Source organism: Bactrocera oleae, chromosome 5 (assembly GCF_042242935.1).
Source record: "Bactrocera oleae isolate idBacOlea1 chromosome 5, idBacOlea1, whole genome shotgun sequence".
NCBI lineage: Eukaryota > Metazoa > Arthropoda > Insecta > Diptera > Tephritidae > Bactrocera > Bactrocera oleae.
Window position 1 is genome coordinate 49774818 of NC_091539.1, and position 22569 is coordinate 49797386.

Below are 22569 nucleotides of genomic sequence, written 5' to 3' on the forward strand. Positions count from 1 at the left end.
TTTACTTTAACAATTTTCTAAAATTAAATTTTTTTAATAGTTGGCAACCCTCTCCAAAATTGTTTTCAACTGAAAGCTTTTTTAAACCTTTTTAGTTTGATAGCCCATCATTTATCTTACTGATTTTTAAATAGCCTTCTGCTTTGCTTTAAACCATACCAGTATTATGCGAAAAACCAAACTAATTATTTAAATCGGTTCAGTCTATTCAAGTTATAATAGCGCCAAGATCAAGAAACCCATGATATACCCTGACAGAAGCAATAATTGTTAGATATAATATATACATCTGGTATTAATTGAGAAAATCGAGGCATGAAGTTCCTCCGATACGATAGACACACAGCTTTGAACTGAGATCCAAGACTAAGCTGAATCTCAAACTGATGCTTCAGAGGCGGAGTCAATTCACTTTGAGAACCTGAGATCTGGAAGCATCGAAGCAATACACAATTACGATGCATGAACTGTTATCTGAGTCATTGATAAAAGTCAAAAAATAGCTATGTCTGGGGATCAATGCAAAAAGGAGATGGAAAATTTTTGACAGGATCTACACAAGATGGGAGTTATTAATGTCAAATTTGAGAAAATGCACAAATTATGTCAATATATATATATATTATTAAGCTCGATCATAAATTTGAAATTGTTATTAAAATGTTAACTTACATGAAAAGAGCAAAAAAAAAAATTCATAGCCGGAAGTTATTGACCAAGCATTAAAAATAATTTCGGTTTCCCCGATGCCAACCGATTTGCGTCCACATTTTTCTGCTTGCTCTACAGTGTATTTTGCAAATTTTTTCCATTCCCATTTCTCTCTATGCATTTATTTGTTTTCATTTTGTCTATTTTTCTTAAATACTTTCTGAGCTCTTAATTGTGCTTACAGTCTGATCTTTCGCCTGCCATCCACTCAACCGCCCCTCTGTCAGTGCTTATGATTCTAGATGCCTGCATACACATACATATTTACATATATACAAGTATGTAATATATATTATTGTATATGCATACATGTGGGACTACATGCAGTAATGCCCAGTCATTATGCGCAAATGCTATGCAAAAGAGGCTATTGAGGATTATGTTTCCCAGCAGCGTCGTGATGTGGCATGATTATGCCTTTTACAGAGTGTCGAGCCATTGTGGTTACTGTGCTGCTGCTTCTGTTGCTGCTGTATGGACTTCCGTTTATTCGCATCCATATAACGTATCTGCTGCTGCTGTTGTTGCTTTTGCTCTTATTGTTGTTGTTGTTGATGATGATATGATTGCTGACATATTTCAGCTACTTCACATACCACACTTGACTGTGTTTTCTATTATTACTCGACTCATTAGAATGTTGGTACATATGTATGTATGTGTGTATGTATTTCAATGCATTTGTGTTGATTATCACGTTCATAATTGTGTTGATTTGGTACTCGTGTATCTTCGGCAATCGAAATCACAATAGTCATCAGTATCACGCACATCATTAGCATTAGTTATGCATAAAGTAAGTAATCGCTGGCTTAATTATTGGTTATGATCTCTTTTTTTTTGTTTTGCTCATCGTTTGTCATCACGTTCGGTGGCTCAGCCATATTATATATCTTTTACACTCGTCTCCAATTAAAAATTATATAATTTTTTTAAATTAAGGGGTTAAACTAGATAAGAGCCGTCAAAAGATGCCTGACTTTGACAATTTAACTTAACTGCCATACAAACTGAACGATCAGAATAAACTGCTTGCACTAAAGCTAAAGCTAAAGCAAGTTCTTGTAAGGATTCTTTTGGAAGGAATTATTTGCGAGGGATAATAGCTTTAGTTAACGTCTTTTCTTGTTTTTTTTTCTATTTTATTAATTTAATATGTTTTTAAGAACCCTTTACTAATCTACTTTAAGGGGTTATAGCCTTTTGCAAATCAGCAAAAATTTTTTTTTCATGAGGCACTTAATAAACCAAAAAAAAAAAATGCTTTACAGAATTTAATATACTTAAATAATCGAATTAATTTTGAAAATGATACCCTTGATCCCGTAGCCCATCTTTAAGTGGATTTCCAAAAAAGGTGTCTGGCGGAGAAAAAGACTTTTCTGCTTAAAATTATCTAAAATTCAAAAATCAAACCACTTTGTTATTACTACAGATCAATACACATAATGATGAAAGGCTATGGAGTTTTGACAACATGGCGATTTAAAAAAAAAAATTGTTTTTTGCAAAAAAAATTTACATTTCAGAGTGGCTTAAAAAATAGAGATTGTTATTAAAAAACTTATTTCTTCGATCATTACATGACAAATATGTAAGTATATCTAAAACTGTTATGAATCGATCGGTCCAGCCGTTTCAGAGAAATGAAAAATGGAAAACATGTTTAAAGTTTTGGGAGCCGATTACACAAATTTGAAAAATTCTTACAAATACGCTCATATCTTCAATATATTTGCCGGACTACCGGGAATATTGTCAAATATATGTACATTGGATATATATGCAAAAACAAATCGATTTTTCAAATAATTTAAAAATAAAAAATAGGAATTTTTTTTTAATCTTACACTGGACCCACCCCTTATAAAAATTAATAAATATTTTAGCGTGTTTTGCCGTCATCAAATTCAGCTTTTGTAGCTACTTGACTTCTGTATAAGACAAGCTTAGCTGACTTGTAGTTATGCAGGCCTTTGACCAATTTATGAAATACACTTTATTTAGCTTTTCTATTATTACTTCTATGTTTCGTTTTTATTAATTCGCACTTTCAAGTCTATTGACTGACAGCCAATTTGGCGCTCGCGCAAAGTGAGGCGTTTTCGGCATGCGTTTGTCGTTGTGGCAGCGTTGCATGCGCGTTGGTGCTAAATAAAAACGAAACGTTTATTATTAAACGCTATTTTTTCAATTTCGTTTCCATTTATATCGCATGGTTTTATAAAAAAAAAACTTATTAAAAAACTTATAAATTAACGCCGTAAATTGCTGACAAGCGTAGAATGTTCGCCATTTATGCTCTCCATTTGTTTCTGTTCGCTTTACGTATTTCTTTTGTTTCAATTTAATTGCGAGTCTACGGACTTTTGTGTGCCACTGTGTGTGTTTTGACAACGACCCAGTTACATTGGACATAAATTAATACATAAATCATTTATTTAAATTAGAGCAGTAAACAGTAGTGGCCTGAGAACGAAATGAATTCGTATAATCATGAAAGCTTGTGTTTGTCGTAAACGATCTGATCGCTGTTTGTGGACCCATGCAACATATGGGTTAAAGCAAAAATTCATTAGCAGCTTTAATTTTGCGTTTTCGTTTGTGAGTGAGATGAAATGTTAGCCCCAATGATATGGTGGAAATTTAGTAAAACTGGGTTTGTCTTCAGAAACATAATAATATTTTCATCTTAATTGATTTTGCTTTCTGTGAAAAGCATTCTTATTTTGTCTACTAAATATTTTAGTTATTTTTAATTGTATACTAAATAATTTTTCAGTATATTTTAGCAACGAATATAACAGTTTTGTTTACCTAACGGTTCTTTGTAACATCTAAAACTAATCTAGATATATATATAGGATGTATAATATGACTTATAATTATGCTATCCCACTCAAATTCGGTAAAAACTTTTTGTTGCACATTTCCTGTTACGTGTGAATATACCAGAAATTAAGTGATTTCATCTTTTTGAAACGCCTATTTAATATCCTATTAAATAACTCGAGTATTAATGAAAACATAGTTAAAAACAGTAATGAACACGGTTTGCAATCCTCTTTCTCCTTTCTTTTGATAAAGAAATAGTCGCGATCGGATCAATCTTCCCTGGTCCTCATGTACTTAATATGAGGATATCCGATTTCCACTTCCCTTATGCCATTCATTTCAGAGATCCAATTGGACATTCCCTTTTTGAGCACAATTTGAATTTTTGCCAAAAATATATGAAATCGGTCTCCACATTCTGCCCCTTGTTGATATGTCCAATATTGATTCCAGTGCTTTCCGCCTTATACCTCTCATATTAGTTAGCATCTCCCTCACTATCACTATTGCAATATAATTAGGCGGCAATGTTGCAATTCATAGCATAATTACGTAAATATTACGTCTTTTAGACCATTTATACGTTTTTTATTTTAATTTAAGCCAAACTCACTTGGAATTCGGAAATTTTTGTATTACAGAAAATTGCTTAAAACAAAATCGAAATTGCAGAACATTTAAAATTAAGTGATTAAAGCACTTAAAAAATGTTGATATCGGCTCTAAATAGTTTCGAATACAGGTCATACATATACGAGTATATACACAATATCCAAAGAAAAAAACGTAATGAACGACGGATACATTACAAATCCTGAAAACAATTTTCGTTTCGAAAACAAAGTATTTGAAGTTATATCATAACGGGCAGAAGGGCACAATAGACCATAGGTCGCGGTGCATACCTTAATCATTATCTATATCATAACGATTATAGGGAACCAATAATTTTCTGTGCTTATTTGATATTTTTTTAAGTAATCATTTGTTAGTGGTTTTTTCATTCTAGTTTATATGCAGTTTATTTCCTGCTGTTATTGTATATATAACTCTATATTTTCTTTTATAAAGTGAAAGTTTTCATATACTCCGCCACTTCAATCGACTCTGCAGCAATTTTATTCTTCTAGAGTTTTAATAGTGCTCTGGTAAATCTGTGTTTCTGCTCAGCAGCCGTCATAACTCTTTCCTTTTCTTTTATTCTTAGTGAATTGTTTATTTTCATTTCGTATTTTTTATTGTACCAAACACAATTAAAATGTGGAACTTTCAGTCTTTCGACTTCTTTCTTTGTAGCAAATAAAAATGGTTGCTGCGGCACAGTGGTTTGTGTCGAAAAATCACTCGTCATATGTATATGTATATTCTTTTATATTCATACAATATTGCACAATATTATAATATGTATTTTTTACGTCATATTAAAAAAATACCATAATATGCGAGTTGCATTTAATGTTTTTGACATTTTTAACTTTTTTAAACATTTCGATGATGTACTGTTATAATTTTAGAAAAACTTTTATACATGTTTTCAAACATCTTCAACACACTTAAATGTGATGGAAAAGTTAATTTTTATATGCAACTAATAAATATTAAAAACATTATATTTGTATATAACTTTTTATTTATTTTTGGTTATTCGTATTAACCAATTCAATAACATCCTCAGATTTAAACTGTTTGATGCTTATAGTTTCGAAAAAATTTCAATAGTTTAAGGAGGTAAATGTTGAAAACTACTTTAGAGTAGTCCTAAATCACATATTAAGCGTAATTATTTGCTCAGGTGTTAAAAAAAAAATTAAAATATTAATTATAGTGTTATTTTATTTTTATTTTTATTTTTTGTATAAATAATAAGTTAATTTTTTTTGTTTTTATATGCATTAGCATGTTTTTTTTCTATATTATTAATAATTTATTTTTAATCTTAAATGTAATTATTTGCTTTGATGTTTTAGTAAAAAAATTAAAAATGGTATTTATAGCATAATTTTATTTTTTATTAATATTTTTTTGGTTAATTATTTTTTAATTGCTATTATTTATTATTGTTATTATGTTTTGTTTAATTAATTGTATGGATTATTTATTTTTCTATTTTTTTAATAGATTTTATAAATACATTTTTTTAATTTATTAAATGTTTTTAATTAATTATTATTTTGTAATTAATCTATTTGTATTATTTTATTTTGTTTATTATTTATTGCCTTTGTTATATTTTTTACATATATTTGTGTTTCTTTTATTATTTTTTTTTATATTATTTTTTTTTTAATTTATTATTTTTTTTTTTGTATTATTTTTTTTTTTATATTATTTTTTTATATTATTTCTTTTTTATATTATTTTTTATTTGCGTGTTTATTTTCTTTATTTTTTTAATTATTTTTTTTATTAATAATTTTTTTTTTAATTAATTTGTTATAGTTTTATTTATTTTTTTTTTCTATTTTTTTTAATCTTATTTGTATTTTTCTTTCTTTTTTTTGTTTGTATGCACATTTTTTTTTACATCTATTTGTTTCTTTTATTATTATTAGTATTTTTTTTATTATTTTATGCTATTTTTATTAGTACTATTTTAAAATCTTATTTATTTATTCATCATTACCATACTTTAATAAACTTTGCTCCACTATGCAATATATAAATGAACTTTTGCTGTTCTCAATTCTGTATGTCTTCACCTGTGTTTTAGTTTTGCTGGCATATGTTGTGGCTCCGTCGTTTATACAATGCGCGTTTTTTTTTACCTGAAGCTGAATGTTTTTTTCTAAAGCATTTCATTCGTTGGAAGAAAAAATAGAATTTCCTTCTCATTCTCCCCAACGTCTCGCTGTATGCTTTAGACTATTTCAGTTGTTTATACCAGATTTCATTATATGTGCCGGTAGGGCATATATGCTCTTTAAAAGCATTTTTAATTGGACGCAAGGAAATTTTTAGCTTTTTGTTGCAAGAAGCACAAACGCCGTTGCAAGAGTGTCTCGTATGATGAATGCTTTGACTATCTCGCTACAAAGTGAGGCATAACTTTTAAGAAAGCGCTGTGTGTGAATTTTTTATGTCTATTCATTGCATAACTCCGCTTTGTTCTACTGCCTTTGCATTGCTCTTGAGAGTTGACCAGGGTCATTAGACGCATTTACATGCGAATGCACCAACTGACGACTAAATAAAGGAGCATCCGGCGCGGCGATGAGTAGGTAAACGTATTTTATGTCGTCATCAAAGACACTTCGAAATCCTATTGTTTTCTTTATTGTTTTTGCTTTGTCCCTCCCCGGATATAAGTACAAATTCCACGTAAGCATATGGAATAAATATCATAAGAGCCTTGAAAGTGCCGGCGTGACGCGCAATGAGCGCATATTCACAGTTGCATATGTTATGCTTGTATGAGTGTCTGTGTGTGTGCGTCTCAAGTTGTTCTTTTTCCACGCGAGCATAGCTATTTTGGTAGTGTTTGCTAAATCAAAATGGAAATGTTTACATAATGCTTGCCGTGTTAGACAGACTGTGCGCACCAGGCAACAGGCAGCAAGCAGCAGCAACACCAACAGCTCCAGCGCCACATGAACGCCGATGACGTCGCCGCAATGAAAATGAAAATGAAACTGAACTGAAACTGAAAAGCTGAAGAAGGTGAGAATATTGAATTTTAATGGCGGCAACCAGCAATACTGTTTTATATCGCGAACTCGCCGACATTGGGCTTTGGATGAACCAACACCAAAAGCAAATAGACAAGCGAACGACCGAGAACGCACACGCATTCTCGAACGCATGCCACACATACTCTGAATACATACACACATTTTACTTACATACAAACATTTTTACATATGTATGTTACATGTAGTGCATAAATTATTTTGTTTGTATTTACTCATCCACCTTTTTATGTGTTTACATTAAGAAAATAAGCAACAATCAATGAATGAATGACATAATAGTCTTGGCGCTGGCTGACTGTAGGAGAAAGAAAAGCTTTTCATGTGCGCGCGAAAGGTCAAAGAACACGGTCAAGGCAAGCGAAATATGCTGCAACGCCCACGGATATGCGCACAAACATACAGCCGTACATTACTACAATGTTGCACTGTAGGTGCGCGACGCGGTCACTAGAATCATACATACATACAAATTTCTATGTTGCAGCGTTAGTTGTGTACATGCGCCGCTTTAGTTAAGTAAGAGTATTTACATATATACAGTTATGGACAAAACTATAGGGTCACCCATTCAAATTATACAAAGGCCAATAAAAAAACAACAATTAAAAGCAAAAGTAATGCAAATACTTTAATTCATCTTACTCTTCAAACACTTTTCACAAAAGTTATAAAATTGAAAATATGTGTTTTATTGCACTATAAGAAATTAGGTGTAAAAAAATTTTAACAAGTCATTGAATATTTGGTACATAAGTCTTTTTTTTTGTTAGCAATTATGACCACGCAGCGTTTGCGCATAGAATCTATCAAATCCTGGCATCTCTTCTGCTGGTTCGAGTACCATATAGCCTTTACTTTTTCCCATATTCCTCCTTGACTACTTGCCACACATTTTTTATACGATTGAAGTCTTGATCGAAAAACCATTTTTATACCCTGAACATAGACCCTGTTCAGTTTGCCAAGAAGTTTGTAACACCCGGACGACGGAGACCCTATAAAATAAATATATACATAAATGATCAGGATGATGAGCTGAGTGGATTTAGCCACATCCGTCTACCTGTACGTCTGTCTGTATATACGTGAACTAATCTCTCAGTTTTTGAGATATCGACGTTTCTCATTAAGAAGCTGCTCATTCGTCAGAATGGCCTATATCGGACTATAGCTGTAGCTGCCATACAAACTGATTAATCGGAATCAAGTTTTTGTATGGAAAACTTTTTAATTTGACAAGATATCTTGACAAAATTTGGAACGGATCATTATCTAAGATAGGAATGAAATCTCCGAAGAAATTGTTCGGATCGGATTAGTATAGCATTTAGCTGTCATAAAAGCTGAACAATCGGAATCAAGTTCTTTTGAGGAACCTTTTCTATATGTGAAGCGTATTAAAGCTTCGGTGTTTAACATCAGAAATTTTTGGGAGATTTTTCGAAGATCTTACGAACATTTTCCAGTCAGTTTCCACTGAACTTATTTCGGTTTCACCCGACCAAAGCTTATTTTTGCCGCTTTTTGACGTTTTGAATACTAGACCGATCTTCGTGCAATTTTGCGAAAAATAAGCGTTGGCTTCCAGGTCTCTAAGTCGGTATCTTTTATAAGATCAGCAAATATTTATGTTGTTTTACGTGCCCTTTTCTTTTTTGAATGCGACATGTTGGCAATAAAGCATTAGTAAAGAAGTTTTGATTCATTTAAGCATTTATTTAATTAAATTTTTTCTTTCAAAAAGTGACGCTGTTATTTTGACCATAACTGTATATATATATACATATATACTTTGTACTTACTACACTGAAGGTTGCAGGCAGATTATGGCGTTGGATTGTCTTAGGGCAATTTAAATTGTAATACCTTACCCAGCGCTTATGTACGCGTATGATATAATTTTCTCGCGAAAAAGTGCTTAATTTTTATTTATATTGTTTGCGCGTAATTGTTTTTTTTTTGGGAAATATCCTTTCAATATTTATTTCGCTTTCATTGTTGTTCAATTTTTTGGCCCTTTTCTACGCGCTTTGTTTTTTTTTGCCTCATTGTTGGTTGACAGGTCTGTTTCTGATTATATTTAATTGGAAATTAAGCCGCCTTTGATAAGCCTGTCGGCTATTACCTTTATTTGTTGTTCCTGCTACTTGGTTACAGAAGCGCGCTTTTTACTGTAAGTAACCATAAAAAACAAAGAACTTTATTGTATACTTATAGCTTTGCACTAATGCTTTAAATTATAGCAAATATAATTGCTATTGAAGTCAAATTTATCATTGAGTCATATATTTTTAATTTTGTAGAAAAGAAAACAATTGTTATCAGATTTATTTCCAGGTTTCTCAGAAGTAGTTTTGTTTTTTGTCAGAAATGCAAAATTATACTTTGTGGTGTGATGTGGTGAAATAATGTCCAGGAATTATTATTTCATTATTTGATCCAGTTGAGAAAAAAAAACTAAATTTCCCCGTCTGCTCTGAAAGGCCAAGCAATTTGTTGTTGCTGTAGTACTTGTTCTGATTCTGTCGAGTGAAAGGTTTTGATGTACTCATCGCTGTCTTTGGACCGCAGTCTAAGATATCAATTGTATATTTCTGGTAAGTCCTGCATGGGAGTCGTGTTGTGTGCCAGTGGAATATCGTTAATGAATTTTAAGTATTCACTCTAGATGCTTCTGGTGTGCGTAGAAATCATTTAGGTTTAGTTGAAATCAGCAGAGCAACGTTCACACTTAATAGTGTGGTATTCCGGGAGATATCCATCTACATTCTAAGGATCTTCATGGCAAAGCATATTATCTAAAACTTGTCTTTGAACATCGAAATAATTTATCTAACCTCAACAGAAACATTACCAGTACTTGTAGGGGCTAACAAACAAAAAAGTCTTAAAGTTCCATGAAAAGCCATCATTATTTGTTGTCGAAACGGGTCAATCAGCTGGGTTTTAAATTTGTTAAGTCATTAAGTGAGAGCTGGTCATACCCCTATATTATTGACATAAAAGTGTGCTTGAGATGATTATTTATTAGCACTTCATATTGCTCTAATTGCTTTTCATTACATTTTGTTTCTTTCCTGAACAAGTGCCTTTATCGACCATTCCTTTCTTAAGTAGTGACTAAAATATATTGTTTCACTAATTTTTATCAAAATATTTAAATATTTTCTAATCTCCTAAGAAACAATGGCTAAAGCAGCAAGGATATTCTTAGCCGACACAGTCTAGGTCATACTCCTCTCTAATGGGCCCAGTACGTTGAATATTTCCTGTCGTGCGTATATCATATTAATAATATAAATTTATTTAACCTCTCCAAGGCCACTAATTGCCTACCTTTGCTAATTAAACAAATCGACACGAAGTTACAGCTATGCAAACAGAAACACCAAAATCAACATCAAATGACCGATTGTGTAATCATATTTCCATAAGAAATTGCCTTCATGTTCACGTTTTATCAGTCAATCGATTGTCGTACAGGCGTACAATTATTACAAAATGTCGTTTACCGTTAAGGTATGCAGTAAAAACGCCTATATAAGACCGTCAGCGCCTCGCTTTGCTTATCGATAACTTCGCAGCATGTCGTATTTACTTGCAACACCTTGGCGAGTTTAAAGACACAAACGATAAAATGGCCATCAGATGAGGTAGCAGATGTTTATAATGTAAAGAAGTATCGTGCCGTTATCTAACCATCGGCCAGTTACGCGTGCTATTCCCAGAAAAAAACACGCGGTTGTGTAAATCACTCGCTCTCATTTACAAGCTATTCGCTACTATATAGCGCTATTAGTAATTTTATCAGTTCCCATCACCGTTACCTCCCCACAGCAAAATATCTAGGTACTCGTATGTATGTCTCATAACTCTTTGCCTCTTTCCAATTTGTTTCTTATTTGCTTTGAGATAGGTTGATAGCTATCAAACAACGAATACCTTCTGTCTGCCGATAGTTTATGTATACCATATACTTAAAAATATATTGTGTTTTTCTTCATTGTAAATTTGTTTTTTAGTTCCCTCGTTGTACCTTTACGCTGTTGCGTTCTGTTTACTTCATTGTCTCGAATTGATTTCATTTCGTTCGAATTGATATGAATTGCAATCGAAATGAATTCATTGCTTTGTGAATATTTACATAGAGATGTGTGTATATTTTTTTAGGTTGTTGTCTTTGTGTTTTTTTTTTGTTGCTATTTTTTAAGTTAAGCATTTATTTATGCCATAATTTATTATTTTGATGAAGTACTTTTGCGCGTGTGTGTGAAAAGGAAAGTTCTTTCAGTTCCCTCTTTCGATATGCGATAAATTCAAACAGTTGTACATACATATGTACACATGTGCATATGTCTACTTTTTTGTTTCCTTTATAAGCAACGTATCTAAATTAATTTATTATGTACAAGTCCTTTGTAAACAAGTTATTTATTATGTATACTTTTTCTTTCGAAAATTTCGGTTGAGTTTCGCTTCATCTTTGTTACAGCGTATCATTCGGTTCCATATATACATATATTTTTTGTTGCTCATCAACTTTTCATAAACAGATATTTTCGGCATAGACCCTAATTGGTGAATACAGAATTTAAACCTTTTAAAACACTAAATATGGGTAAGCTTTCGGCACTCACGCGTCCGAAAACGTCCATTATAAAGACGCTGTTATATTCGGTTGATCCCATCACACTAAATAGGATTCAGATTCGAGATCTTACCAAAATATAACAAAATCGAAAATATATTGAATTGGTAAATAAGAGAGAAAGGTTATGCAGTAAGTATGGATGTTTGCCAAATATTACTTCACTATTATTACAAGGATTTATGTATGTATTCCATTCCGTGCACTACGCGCGTATTTAATCTTATCTTAATTTAATTTAAAATTTACAGTGTCATCTAATCATCTTAAGTTGATATGCGTTTCATACAGCTCATAAATTATTCAAACACTAGTGTAGACTATTTTCTAATTGAATTATTTAGAGAACTGCTTGAAACACCGTTGATCTACTGGTGCTTTTTTCAGAGAAACATTTCGAATATTGTGTAGTATAGGTTTCTATTGATCTCCTACGCTGATAAGACCAAACTTTGACAAAATATTGATATGATTAGCAAATTCATTTGGTGCTTAAAAATGAGTAACTTTCCGTTCTAATAACATATTTGTTTGAAAGTTAAGGGAGAATTATTTCGGCAGCCTAAATTTGACCCATATTGGGTAGCGTACTTTTTATAATTGTGGCGGATTTAGAAAATCTCTTTTTCGATTTTTTTTTTTTGATTTTTGGGAAAGTCGAAAGTTGGATGGCTGTTAAGTTTCAAAATATCACCCAGAACTGCCGATTAAAGTGTCAGTCAATTCATCTTATATACTACTATCCTCAACTTATTATCGAGTTTTCCTTTTTTTTAAGTTTTGAGGCATTCGTTGTAGTCAAGCAAACAAAAGCTCCTCCAAGTTTTAAGTTTCCACCAAAAAGCTTTATTAGGCAGTTCTAGATTTTGCCCTGAAACTAACATCCACATGTGGTAGACATGTTATAGATTTATTGTTGAAACTATTCCCATTCTGATTTTAAGGAAAACTGCCGATATGACATTCTTTCGGCGGATAAAAATTGGGGCCCGTTCCGGTTACGCAGACCCGTCTATCGTAATACCGATTTCTTTTTGAATTTACCATGGTGATTAATTAGTCAGACAGTCTTAGATGCGCCTGAAGATGTTTTCGAAATCTCTTCATTTTGCTTGCTTCCACAAAACCGTTGTGAGCGCTCAGTATTCTTACGTGTATCGTACTCTTTTCAGAAATGAAGAAACTACTATCCTAAAAGCTCTGCAATATTGTATATATCCGATAGTTTTAGAATACTGCTACAACAACTCAACTAGGCATTCTAATGCCAGCATTGATATTGCTTTCTTCCTACACTTTCACCTTGCCACTTGCCACACGAAAGAGTGCGAGCTCACATGACATCTGTCGATTAAGTGAAGTACATATTTGTGTATGTACTTCAAGTACACACGTGTTCTCCGAATATTCTTCATAAATAAAGTTCAATTAAAATCAATTCAATACTTTATACTATTTTCGCTTACAAGCAATTTTGGGTCTCTGCCAGTCGTCAACTTTTCATGGGAAAAGAACACACCAATATTTATGTGTTTATTTATGTACATACATATGTATATATGTGAATGTTCATATTGCTGTGATTTCTCGCGTGGCAGATGACTTTGCTTCTATAGTAAATGGGTCTTGAAGCTATGTACATACATATGTGTTCTCTTTTTTCAAGAACTTTTACTGCATTTGCAGTTAGTTTTATTTTATTTGCTTCTTTTTTGCTGCTTCCAGATAATGTTACTTGACGAGTGCTTTTATATTCAAGTACAACTTTATACATTTTGGTGTACATATGTGTGCGTATGTGCTGAAGTTTCACCTTTCCTTCGCTCATTACCTACTTATGAACGGAATCAAGCAATGAAGCGGCTCAAATCGAGGGCCGTTAGACTTCCACTTTTCCATTTCTACCACTGCTGTGACTTCTAAAAATATTTCTATTAAACGCTATAATATACCTAAGTATATAATTATATACATGTATATATACCGTACAGCGGTGGCCATATAACTGGGTAAGCCTTTGTTTTTTAATATTTATGTTCGAAAAATTTTACATTTTCGGGCTTTCATTAGTACTAGATTTTTAAATAGCGTGATTCATGTGTACTACCATGTAATTATTTTGTATGGTTTCTTCCTAATAAAGAATTGGTTAAATAACAGCAATTTGCGCTTCAGCATATTTTTTACCGGATTTACTTTAACAAAAAAACTCAGTGTGTACGGCTTTTTTGTTTAATATTTTTTTCATTCAAAATACACTCAAGATCAAATTTGAATCGATACACTTTTTTTCCGTAGATTGGTACAACTTTTTTTATGTTCGTGTAAAGTTTGAGATCCATATGTCAAACACACTGGCAGTTAGTTTGTTTACGACGAAAAAAGTTTGGCGGTTTTTACCGTAGAAAAAAATGAACAACGAGCTTGCTTAAAATTTTATGTTTCCAAACGAATCACGGTTACGGAATTGTTGAAAATAATGCAGAAGTGTTTTGGGGAGTCTACTTTGTCACAATCACAAGTATTTGTGTGGCACAAAGCATTCAGTAAAAGTCGTGAAGTCATCGAAAACTTGCCACATGCGAGTCGTCCATCCACATCTTTTTATGACGATAGTTAACATAGAAAAAGTTGAAAGAAAAAGTGTTTGAAAATCACCGTATTGGCATCAGAGAACATCTTTTATGGGTCTATGGCATTCAGCTATTTTGGTTAGAAAATTTGTATTTTTGGCAGACGTTTTTACCAACAAAAAAAAATATCAAGTTTGGGGGAAAATTTCTAGATTTTTTTAAATAGTTGTAATTGAACAAAAAAAATCCTGTGTAAAACTTCATTAAGATCGGTTGAGTAGAGAAATGTTGACAACCGACTTTGAAAACACAGTTTCGAGAAAAACGCGTTTGAAGTTTTAAGTGCCTCTACAGCTGACCTCGAGCGCACAACATTTCAAAGGCTATGTATCTCCGAAACTATTACTCGAATAAACTTGAGAATTTCGGACAATATTCTGAAGATGTTATAAAATTATTAAGACAATAAAATATACCAGGCAAATGTCTACTTCATTCCCCTAGAACCACGACTTTAGGACTTTAGTGTCAATTCCCACTCTCTCATTATGTAATATAGTGGATTCCGTAAGAGTTCTAATTACGTTTTACACGATGTGATTTGCGTAGATATTTTGTGGTCGACATTGAAGAGAACAATTTTCCACTTGCTTACGGCCGGTTTGTACGATCTTCAACGAACTCCACTAATTTTTGCTAGTTATTCTTACCTCTTTGTAGGTCTGTAACTACGCAAGTCGTCTTTGGTTGGCAACTCGAGAAAGTTTTTGAGCAGATCCGAGACCCAATCTTCTCTAGCAATTTACTGGAAATATATTTTTGAGAACGCCTTCTCCGTGTTGCCAATCTTTTGTCTTTTACTGTATGTACATATGTATGTGCGGTTACTTTAACTTCAGTGTCGATTTTCAATGAATAACAGCAGATAGCAAAGAAATCGTAAAATGTGCTATATACGAGATACACATTCACGTATGTTATATATTCTGCCGATACTTCCAATTGAGCTATGTGCGCTACTTTTCAATATTATCACCTATTTGTTGATGTTGTTGTCATTGTCGGTGTCGTTGTTTTTTCTCGCACATTAGTATTGCTATTATTGTTGCTTTTTCACTTAGTGCGCGGTCAGACAATCAGTTCAATTGTAATTCCTCTTCATTATTGCGGTGCGTCTCCTCCGCTCTGCACGGCCGTCGTTTGACAGTTGACTGTTGCCAGTTGTTGTCAATTGTCAGTTGACTATTGACTGTTTTATGCAGCGACGTTGTTTTTGTTTATGCTGTTTATGAATCGCTTTGTCAATTGCTATGTTTGTACAGTGATATATATGTATATATGAGAGCGTGTGTGTATTTATGTACATTTATAATGGCCGTCAGTTCGTCAGTCAATAAATTGTTTGGAATGTGTGCCAATTCTTTGTCATTGTGCGTGGGTTCTGTGCGGCGGTGAGTGCAATTGTTGGCATACTTATAAGTAAAAGTGCACATAAGTGTGTGTGTGTGTGTATGTATGTATTAATGTACAAGTTCTAATATTACTTTTCACTTACAACAACAATAAACATGCAAACATACTTATGCACATCATCACTTCGTGCAATCGAATAAGTTAGTGTATTTTTTACTTTGTCGTGGGCGTGTAACTGTAGTTAAAAATAATATATAATGGGATTTTTAAAATGTCTGAAAATTACTGAAGATTATAGCAGAAATTATGCCAAAAATGGTGCTTTCATCTTCGTAAATATTATAGTACCATAATAAGATCCAGCTTTTGTATGCTTACGCTGGTGAAAGCTCAGTTTATTGTGTGAAACAAAGTTCTATTTATTATTGTCGATAAGTGCAGTTTTTTCAAAGTTTTTTTTGAAGTTTAAACTTTACAAATTTTTAATGGAACTGCCATTATTCTTATAAAACGTTTACTGAGGATCGAAGTCGTCAACAAAAAGTATGCTACCCTGTGACCCTTATTCTTTTAATGGTTCGGTAAGCCTAATTAGGTACTATCCGCACTAGAAATCCTAACATACCGTCTTATCAAATTTGACCCGGACTGATCCATTAAAACTGCGCACTCAAGCCGAATCGATTTAATTTATTCTAGATTGGAACAATTTTTGTTTTTAAGGTTCGTCTAAAGTTGGATCTCCATGTCTCATTTAGTGTGTGTTTGGTGGCGAACAGTTTGTGTGGAACGATTTTCCTTGACATTTTATGTTTCCAATAGAATCTCGACTACGGAATCGTTGAAAATGTTGCAGAAGTATTTTAGGGAGTCTACGTTATCACGAACCCAAGTATTTGAGTGGCACAAAGCGTTCAGAGAAGGTCGTGAAGTCATCGAAAACTATTGTAGTTTCATGCGAATCATCCATACACCTTTGTTAATGCTTGAAAATCGCGGGGGGCATATTTGATCAGATGGTACTTCAGAAATTTAATTGTGGATTTCTTCAATATTCTTTATAACATGAAAAGATATAAATAAACTACTTATATTCCGATTAGGCTCCTGCCTATTCAGTATTCTTTAGCGCCCTTCAAACACTTTCTTTTAAATAACACTAGAACTTACAGCTGATGTTCCCACAAGAACCGGATCTACGTAATCGGAATGAACTGCCCAAAGTTTTACTACCTGGTAGTTATAATTCAGCATTCACCGAGTTTACGCGAAGTCCAGCCGTCAAGTTTCAAATCGCATGAAGGCAGTGCAGTTTGGTCCCATCCCCTCTCTGATGATTGAAAGCTACTGCTCTGCTTTTGGAATAGATGCCAACTTCTTTGAAGTGTACTGTATTCCGGCGCAGTGGTTCTTGTGGCTCTCACTTCTGCTTCAAAGCCTCTGCAGTGGGCTTCGATTAATTCGTGAAAAAGTTCACTACGTGCCTTCTCCAGCTCACATGTCCCTTTCAGTAATCATCGGCTGCGAAATCAAGTTCCGCAATTGGAAACAAGTAGTCAGCGTCCCTAAGTCGGAAAACAACCTTTCCATCAATATACTCCGCGTATATCTGAGGTTGTTATATATGGAATTATGTTTAGATGTTGTCCATAGCTCACTGCAAATTTCGATGAGATCCACTCCATGATTACGTTCCAGCTGCGGGTGTTATCTTTTTGATGTCGTCAAAGTATCCGTATGTGGATTTGGTTCCAATATTATTTATTTCGATGGAGCATAAATTTGATTTCCAATAATGAAACTCTATGTAAATAATATAATCTGATGAAGTGTTGCATTTAATTACTTTGGAACTGTTTTATTGAGAGTTATTTTATTGGCATATAAAACCTAGTATACACATATATATATATACCTATATATATGTTTTACCTAAATTTGAAAGCCAACGAAGCTGTTATCTTATTGTTTTACCAACTTTCAGTATAATTTTTAATTAGTTGCAGCGCTTTAGTTTAATCAAAATTGTATTCCCTCCATCAAACTTAACGAACCACAATTGCCTCAAAAGGTTTTTTCTTACAAGCTAGCCAGCCGTTCGAGCGGCCCATTAGTTTGGCTTGGTTTCTTGTCTACCATGAGTTAGTTTATTGATAAACACTTCAATTAATTTGAAAATTCAATTTGAAATCAGTTGGTTGGGCACGTATGAGCGACGGGCAACGAACGAAAACACGCCCGCCGCTTTAAGCGCTCAACGCAGCCACAGATAGTAAAGTGCACAGCTGAACAAACTTAAAAATTACAAAAACAAAATTCAGAAACTCAACACAAAATTAGTAATTGTAATAACAGTATTTTTCGTATTCATTGGAAACTATAAAGAGCGAGCTAAGAAATTAGCGCTAATATGCTCAAAAAAGCGATAATTTTGTGCGGACACACACACACACACACATACTCATAAAAACACAAGTCCATATAAATAGCTAAATTTATGAATATGCATATTGCACAATTCGCCCGATTGCTCTGTGTAAGTACACACTATATAGTGAGAGCATGTAGGAGCACACACAAGTCGCCGAGTTATCAGCCAATCTCGTTTGGTTGGCTGAAAATTTCAATTTCAAAATGTTCGCTTAATTACAAGAAATTGTCAGTATTGCAACAAAATTTATATGTTTATATGTGCTTACTATACATACATATGTACATATGAAAATATATATTTAATATACATATGTACATATGTATGTGTGTACATCGCATTCAATTATTGAAATATTAAAGAGCTAGTACTAATTAAAAGCAAACAAATAGTTAATAACAAGCCAGCTTAATAATAATGAAAATAACTTTGCACACTAGGGTAGGTGTACTAGTTTCGAAACTGCATAAAAATAATAAAATTTTTGTTTTGATTATTGAAGGCATCTTGTTGAAGAAGCTTGAGAGTTCAACTCACTGTGTGCGAATGATAAGAAATCGCTTTGGAACACCTTTCTTTTGCAATACACTTTTTATAAAAGCTTAAAATATTAAATGTGTAAATAATAACAATTACTAAGTTTTCGTTTAATAATTGCATTTTCTTGAAGATCATGAGGAGTTTGCACCATTATTAGGCAGTTGTATGAACTTCTTTTTTAGGGTGATAAAAAACTCGTACTTTCACTAAAATACTAAAGAACTTTTTAGAAATATTTTTCGTGTCAAAAATACGAAATTAATACTTTTAGAATATTATAAGAAAGATATCACATATTCTTTTTTTTACCAATGACAATGTATCTTATCGTTGGGGATCAAACTAATCTTGCATATTGTAACCTTTAAATGTGTGAAAACTGTGTCCAGCATTTTAATTGTTATTGTTTTAACTCAGAGCTACAACTTCGTATGATTGATTATTTTTCTCTTCAAGAAGTTGCTCATTTGTCAAAATCGCCGATATCGCCGGTATCTGCCATACAAACTAAACGATCAAAATGAAATCCTTGTAAGTAAACTTTTTCAGTTGACGAAATATCTACAAGAAATTTGCACGGATTAGACAATAATTGTAATGGTGCAATCTTCGAAAAAAATTTTCAGAGCGCAACACTATAACATATAGCTGTCATACAACTGATCGATTAAAATCAGTGCTTGTATGGAAAACTTGTTTATTTTACAAGATATTCTCACTAATCATTGTCCTAGGTAACCTACAAAATCCGAACATATTGTTCTATACCGTTCTCCAGTAGATCCTCAAAAGTTTTTTAATTATATTTTTGCCCCTCTTATAATTTATGTAGGGTGTTTGTGCAAGTCGGAGGGCTTTAAAATCATATTTCAGTACATACATTATGTGATTTTAACCCAGCAACAACCACTGCTATACCATGCAAAATCACACTCATCTTCGGCAGTCGTAATATTTTAGTTGAAAAATACAGCAAATTACTTTTGATTCAGTTAATAACAGTAGACATTCAATAACTTTGCCACAAATTGTTTCTACTTGCCTATCCACACTAATAGCATATGAATCCCACAGCAAAATGAACTACTTCCAAAGTACTTTACAACTAGTTTGAATTTAACTGGTCAGCCGAGTACTGTTTTCATACAAGTAACTGAAGTAAGTGGCATTTTTAGAAGGCGAGATATCAGTTACATTTTCGTCAGAAATATCTAGATCAGTTGTGTACCACATTTATTTGAAGGTTATGATTTTTGTGTACTGAAATACAAAAAAAAATTATAGTTCTGAAAGTTCTGTTTAAACTTTTGAAAATTTATTTTTAATTCTGAAATACTAGTCGCCAACTAGCACTTTTCTAATTAGTCCGAATGTACTTAATAATTTTGAATATAATACGACATTTTAATTTCCAATTAGCAGAATTACTTCATTGCAAAAAGTATTATATGTAAATATATACATATGTACAACCAACGAAACAACCATCCACTGCTTTTGTGTTTTCCGGTGGGTGTTTACTTCGACGACGGCCAGCCTGGGTAATTAATTGTTGCAAGTGCCGCCCAGCAACAACCTTCAAGCAATTGTTTTGTTTTATTTTTTATTTCGAATTGTATTTCCATACCTATTTACATACAAACACAAGCGTGAATGTTGTTAGTGTTGACCGAAAATATATTTGTATTACACAGGCATGCGCGCCACGTCACACGCTCATTGAAGCATTCAGTCAGTGTGCCATTCAAGCTTTCAAGCCCCGTCGTCGTCTATACAGCGGCCGCTGGTCCGCCAATTCCCGGCTGGTTGCCATACATGTAAACAACAATGTGACGATTTAATTGTAATTTAGTGTGAAATTTTTATTTTTATGTTTGAACGCTCACCCGCTTACTCGGGCCGCTTCGCTTTGTTCGCCTAGCGTTGGGTATTGTACAAGCGCGTTAAAAATATGAATTTAATGCGCTATTAAATAATACTCATACACCGACTGACCGCGTCAGCTCAATCGTCTGTTGTCTGCCTTCGCTCTGAAATGCTGCGTACTACTCCTGCTACTGCTGGGTAGGTGCTTGCCTCATCTTGGCTGATTACTGCCGCAAGTTGCCGCCTCAAATTCGTGTGCGATAAATAATTATTTCAATTTTCTGCGATTGCGCAGCATTTTTTTTTTTTTGCCCCTTTTAGGGTTTTCTGTCAGCCATTACTTTTCCCTTTTGTCATAATTTTCACTTCGTTTAATGGGAGTAGTAAAAAGTGCTGCAAGAGTAAAAAAAAAAATGTGAAAAAAAAACAAAAAAATAGTTCGTTCTGTTTTCGTTGGATTTCGTTACTCAAAGTGAAGCTGCCCGCTGTTGTTTTTGCTAAAGTGGTTGTTGTAACAACATTTTCATAGACTTCATTGCTGTTTTTATTGTTTTTTTTTGTTTTGTTTTGCTCTCTTTCACAACACTTTTTCGCTCGTTTACAGTTAATTTCTCACTTAAAAAAGCACAAATTTTAATTGAAATTCTTTTAATTACCTTTCTATGTTTCTACACTACTTTTTACTTTTTAGAATTAACCGCAAAACCGTGAGTCACTGTTATTATTGTTTCTACATTCCTACAGTCTGTCAAATAAGTTCCGCTGCGAAATTTATAAACATTGTTTAAAAAATTCCACTCATTGCTGGCATTTCGAAAGCACGGAATTAAAGAATATCAAGCATACCTGGGCTGGGTTTTATGATCTGATCAAATTTGACCTGGACTGACAAAAAAATTTTTATTGGGTTCCAGAAAAGTCGAAATTTTTCAACAGTGACCCGAAATTTATCAAAAGATATATTTTTTTTTTATCACAAATTCTTAGTTTACGAACGGGCTTGATGCTGTATACAGAAATGGTCGATAAACTCGAGTCAATGGAATGATAAAGAATGCTTTCATTCTCTCATGGTAATCCTTTTGAATGCTTAATTCGTAACGAAACAGGACTTAAATCACAACTGACGCAAAAGTTTTTTCAATTGTATCACCTAGATCTCCAAGTATTTTTCAGACATAAAATAATTTGTAACCAAAACCCAAATGCTGTTCGGTGTAATAAATATAGAATTCTCTGTTTATATACCGGATATACCAAAAGATAGAAGGCAGTACTAGAAGGATAAATCTCTACTTTCAGGTCACTTCTTATAGCCTCCAAATTAGTATAGATGGTCAGGAATTGAAATGTTAAGTTAGTTCAAATTAACTTCAGATGTTGACCACAGAGTAATGAAAGCGTCCGCGGCGATTTGGCGGAAAATGTTTCTACTTTCATGTATGACTTTGTCGATATAAAGATTCTTAGATTTCCTGAGAACCTAATTAGGAGCCGAAGAATCTTTGGAACCAATGGATAATATTTTCTCAACTGTTTGTTTGTTTGGCTGTTTTGGTTTTGAATAGTTTATTATGATTTTCTAATTACAAGAAATATTCCTAATATTAATTTAAAATTCACTTAGGAAAGATCTTTTCAAAAGAAGCTGGTAAAGAAGACATCCTACACTTACTACAAGTAGGTACATGTGCAAGGATTTCGCATTCCGCGCTGTTAATTCCGTCCTCACAGCCTGCGGTCTATGTTTTGGCATATTCTAGCCCTGTGTAATATAGTATAGGGCCCCTATTAAAATTTCGAGCGTTTTTTTACCAATTGGTATTTTATTTTCATTGTTAATTCATATTACAATAGTTCATA

At 33.0% G+C, this 22569-nt stretch overlaps 1 protein-coding gene and 1 long non-coding RNA gene across 3 annotated transcripts in view; one reads left to right on the top strand and one right to left on the bottom strand.

Moving 5' to 3' along the window:
- Positions 1–22569, top strand: part of RhoGAP19D (Rho GTPase activating protein at 19D) — a 97943-nt gene that overhangs the window by 17028 nt on the left and 58346 nt on the right. The gene's annotated exons all lie outside the window — the stretch shown is intronic.
- LOC118681420 (uncharacterized) lies at positions 20302–21008 on the bottom strand. The gene is made up of 3 exons (XR_004977110.2): positions 20727–21008; positions 20531–20642; positions 20302–20467 (listed from the first exon to the last, which is right to left on the bottom strand). It is a non-coding gene; the product is annotated as an uncharacterized lncRNA (long non-coding RNA).